We start from the raw sequence: 5,524 nt of genomic DNA, 5'->3' as shown, positions 1-5,524 counted from the left end.
CCATCCCAAAGTCGACATATTTAATATTTTACCGTCTGTTGTGATATCCAGAGGTCATCCATGCTGTTAGCCTTGTGTTGTCGTATTCAGCTCGGCCTGACGTTACAGAATTACTACTACTACTACTACGACTACTTTCAGCTGCTCCCGTTAGGGGGCGCCACAGCGGATCATCCATTTCCATCTCTTCCTGTCCTCTACATCTTCCTCTGTCACACCAGCCACCTGCATGTACTCCCTCACCACATCCATAAACCTTCTCTTTGGCCTTCCTCTTCTCCTCTACCCTGGCAGCTCCATATTCAGCATCCTTCTCCCAGTATACTCAGCATCTCTCCTCCACACATGTCCAAACCATCTCAATCTTGCCTCTCTTGCTTTGTCTCCAAACTGTCAAACCTGAGCTGTCCCTCTAATACTCGTTCCTAATCCTGTCCTTCTTCATCACTCCCAATGAAAATCTTATCATCTTCAACTCTGCCACCTCCAGCTCCACCTCCTGTCTTTTCATCAGTGTCACTGTCTCCAAACCATACAACATAGCTGGTCTCACAACCATCTTGTAAACCTTCCCTTTAACTCTTGCTGGTACCCTTCTGTCACAAATCACTCCTGACACTCTCCTCCACCCACTCCACCCTGCCTGCACTCTCTTCTCCACCTCTCTTCTGCACTCCCCGTTACTTTGGACAGTTAACCCCAAGAATTTAAATTCATACACCTTCATCACCTCTACTCCTTGCATCCTCACCATTCCATTGTCTTCCCTCATTCATGCATAGGTATTCCATCTTGCTCCTACTGACTTTCACTCCTCTCCAGTACATACCTCCACCTCTCCAGGCTCTCTTCTTCTCTATACTTCTCCATCAACACTCTCAAAGCAAACATCACATCTGTGGTGCTCTTTCATGGCATGAAACCATACTGCTGCTCGCTGATCGTCACCTCTCCTCTTAACCTAGCTTCTAATACTCTTTCCCATATCTTCATGCTGTGGCTGATCCACTCTATACCTCTGTAGTTGCTGCAGTTCTGTTACAGAATTATCTCAGCCAACTGTAAATAAGCAGCTGCAGGTCCTCTCATATGATCTGAACCACTCCAGGACTCTTCGTTCATTCTAATGTACCTTTAAAGGTGCTATGTGTGGTATTACCGCCGTCCTGAAACATGATGACTGGTAAATATGAGCATCGGTTAGTGAATAACACTGATTAAAACAAAGCAAGTGACCAACTGCCCACCAGTCCCCAGTTGTGTCTTCCTCCGTTCAGCTTGTTGGATGAATAGAATAAACTCATGTCGATAGTCAAGGTGACTTGAGCTGCTAAAGGCACTGGTCTGGGTTCACCAGTTTTTTTTTGGGATGTGAAATGATTCAATTTTTTTGCTTTTTAATTCTTAGTGAAATCATTGTGCGGATTGAATAAGACCGCCATTGGTGCTGTGCCCTCACAGGGTACCGATGGAAACAGGGAACAAGCCGAAAGAAGAAGTGATTCTTGTACCTTGGTGGAGCTCTGAGTTAATGACTGGTCTCCATGAACTCTCGTCTCTTCTGAGGCCATTTTGTCCTTCATCTCCACTGGCACCTGTCACAGTTTTCTTCCGAAGAGATGAAACCAGCTCCTTCCTGAACAATCCATTTCCTGTACCGTTACAGACACTCAATTAACAAAAGCTACTAAATTTTCTTAGGACAGTTATACTGCCCCCCTCCCCAAAAAATATAAAAAGTCCAAAGACATGCATTTTATTTTTCCATTATATAAAGACACACCAAAGAAAACGAAATAAAAACGAAATCAAACACATAAAAAGATCTGGATTGCAGGGTTTCCATCCATCCATCCATTTTCCGAACCGCTTATCCTGCTCTCAGGGTCGTGGGGATGCTGGAGCCTATCCCAGCAGTCATTGGGCGACAGGCGGGGAGACACCCTGGACAGGCCGCCAGGCCATCACAGGGTCAACATACACACACACACATTCACACCTAGGGACAATTTAGTATGGCCGAGTCACCTGACCTACATGTCTTTGGACTGTAGGAGGAAACCGGAGCCCCCGGAGGAAACCCATGCAGACACGGGGAGGACATGCAAACTCCACACAGGACGACCCCCAAGGTTGGACTACCCTGGGGCTCGAACCCAGGACCGTCTTACTGTGAGGCGACCGCGCTAACCACTGCGCCACTGTGCCGCCTGCAGTGTTTTCACGAAGCCTATATATTTCTGTGACATATTCAGTGTATTATTTATTTATGTAGTCGTTGACATGTAAACATCGTCCACTACTCCCATTTCTCTCGACATTGTTCCTCTTGAGTGCTTGTCCGGTTAGTTAACAGTTCTATATCATATATTGCTTTCACTATTTTCAGCCATTCATCCTGTGCTGGTGGTTCTGCCTTGTACCATCTTTTCGTAATGGCCTTGTGACCCGTAGTAAGGACGATTTGGAACGCTGGTCATTGCTGCACCTCTCTTTAGTTGCAAGAATTAATTCTATTAAAAAGAACACCCTCCCTAAATTCTTATATCTCTTTCGATGCCGACCGATCTCTCGTCCCAGTGAGTTTTTAAAAAAGATTGGTGGCCTAATTTTACCTTTTATATGGGATGGAAAGTCTCCTAGGATGCAAAAGCAGCTCTTGCAGAGGCCCAAGTCAGATGGAGGTCTAGTGCTACCAGATTTCAGGTCCTACTACTGGGCTGCTAATCTCAGGATCGTTCAGAACTGGTTGCAGAGCAAAGAAATATCCACACCCCCAATTTGGCTAGAGATGGAGGCCGCCTCATCTGCACCAGCATCATTGTCTTCCCTCGCCCACTCGTCCATAACAGGCCCGTGTGCGGGTTGTCCATTATCTCACTGTGTAGTTGTTGGTAATGAGTGTGCACATCATGCTGCGCTCCAGCCTGCCGCCTTCTGGGTACCCCAGTCTCACCAACTGTTTCCTCATAGATGGCATGGAAGCTCACCTTCTCCCTCTCAATGGTGTCACAAAAGTCACTAATCCTCTTCAGACAAAACTGCATGTCCAACACTTTAGTCTGCAGAATGTCAATCAGTATACCTGAGTGTGCAAAGATGGAGTTGAGGTAGTCAGAAGGGAACGGAACTCGAAGCTGCACATAAGGTTGACATAACCATCTGCACAGCAAACGCTGCCAGCATCAAAGTCCTCGTGATGATCTACAATGTGCTCAAACACCTCTCGTAGCTCTTCTCTCCTCTCGTACACTGTGTTGGCCATGCGAGATGACTACGTCCACCGTGTTGGGGCAACGCTGGGTAGTTGGCACTGGCATATGTCATCCAATAATTTTGCGCATTTAGGTGATCTTGAGAAAAACGCTGCCAGGCCACTGAGACGGGTAAAACAGATTTTGCATTCCCTGATCTTTGCAGCACCTTGAGACATGACCAATTCAGTGTGTGCACATTGCAGTGAACGAACAATGCCCATGGGATTGCGTCCTTTATTTATTTATTTATTTATGTATATATCTTTTTTTTAAAATAATCTTATTGATCCCCATTGGGAAATTCTTCCTCTGCATTTAACCCACCCTAGCTGTGTAGCTAGGAGCAGTGGGCACCCGCCGCGCAGCGCCCGGGGACCAACTCCAGTTCGTCTCGCCATGCCTCGGTCAGGGGCACAGACAGGAGTATTAACCCTAGCATGCATGTTTTTTTGATGGTGGGGGAAACCGGAGCACCCGGAGAAAATCCACACAGACACGGGGAGAACATGCAAACTTCCATACAGAAAGGACCTGGGATGACCTCCCAAGGGGGGACAAGCCCGGGGTTCGAACCTAGCACCTTCCTGCTGTGAGGCAACAGCACTAACCACTGCACCACCCAGGCCTGAACTCCATGTAGGCCTGAACTCCATGTGGACCAGATGCTATCACCGCGGCTCCATCATAACACCGAGCAACTACTTTTGAAGTGCATCCAACCTCGTTAAGAAAGGCAAGAATGCGAGCTGCAACAGCCTCCGCCCGCTTGTCCGCAGTGACATCCTCGAATCTGAAAAGTCTCTCCTTCACGCCACTGTCAGTGACGTTACCTAACACAAGGGACATCTGTGCTGAGTTACTCACGTCAGTTGCCTCATCAACCATGACCCCTAGAAATGGTGTGTTCCTCACCTCATCTTTCATTGCATAATACCTTGGCAGTGGCACTGATCAGGTCATTCTGGATTTTGCTTGACGTAGCGGCAAACACCTTAGATGTTGCCAGGTGGCATCTCAGCTCACTGTCATATTCAGCTAAGTAGTCCAACAACTCCAAATAATTACCCTTGTCCGCCGAGTTTCTGCTCTCGCCATGTTCTCTAAACGGAAGTTCCTGCTTCCCCAAAAACACCACAGTGTGGATGGAGCCGTTTCAAAAGCTCCCTGTTCTCTCTTTGGGCAGAGAGACAAGTGTCACTAGAAACCGAATTTTTATCACTTATATTTGAATTGCTCAGTTTGAATAATTGCATTAAAAAACTGAATTTGAATCACATGATTTTTATGGTCCACGTTGAATAATTGCATTGACAAACTGAATCTGAATAGCAAAATTTCAAACTTCATTTTTCAGTTTGGAACTGAATTCCAATAAACAACTCAATGTATTATTATGAAATTGAGTTCGTTTGCTCGAGAACTATTTGATTTTCACTGAAAATAGAGTTGAATTTTCAGTGAGGATGAGGATCAAGGCTGACTCCAGACATTTTGCGACTATTTTTCCCCCCCAGAGGTAGCACCGGTGCAGCTACACAATTAATGGACGGTTTTCCTCGAAGTCTGATGAAACTGTTTTGGTCTGATTGTCAAATCATTTGCTGGTGTGACGAACTGGAAAAGTTAGTCTGGTGACATGTTTCTGCTCATACTCACCTTCTGGTTGTGTGTAATGGTCTCTGCTACGTGTTTCCAAATGTGTTCAGAGAAACAGTGGGACGCAGGTTTCCGGGGGTGGACTGATGTTTCAGAGCTGCTTTACTTAAGCGACTCAAATTATTAAACCCCGTGCTGGACCAGGGCCCCTTGTCAGGCCTGAAAAGCGAGCAGTCCCAGCAGTACAGCATGTTGGTGCGCAGGCTGCCCGTTAGCCACGGATAGCGACTGTAGCTGCTAGCTTGAAAAAGCCTCTGGTAGCTCTTGGTAGCTTGCACCGACCCTGGCAAGGTGGGTGATGGTCGACCTTTCTGGATTATTTCTAGTTTTTCCTGAAAAGGCAATCTAGAAAATGGAGTTTCTATTAATTCAGCCACAGGGTCTTCTTCTTCTTCACTAACTCCCGCCATTTCGCTGCTCTAAATCCGTCGTTGTCGTTCTGTCGTCTCTTCTCCCCGTTGCTCACCGACTACCTCTGCTGGTCGCTTATCAAATCCCCGAATACCCGGAAGACGTCGGGATATTGTCCCGCCCACAACTCAACAAAATATGATTGGCTAAGACAACTGTCAAAATCAAATGCACGCCCACATTGACTTGAATTACACAGG

The sequence above is a fragment of the Lampris incognitus genome, chromosome 15 (genome assembly GCF_029633865.1).
Source record: "Lampris incognitus isolate fLamInc1 chromosome 15, fLamInc1.hap2, whole genome shotgun sequence".
Lineage (NCBI taxonomy): Eukaryota > Metazoa > Chordata > Actinopteri > Lampriformes > Lampridae > Lampris > Lampris incognitus.
The sequence above is the reverse complement of the archived record's forward strand: the minus strand, read 5'-3'. Positions refer to the sequence as shown.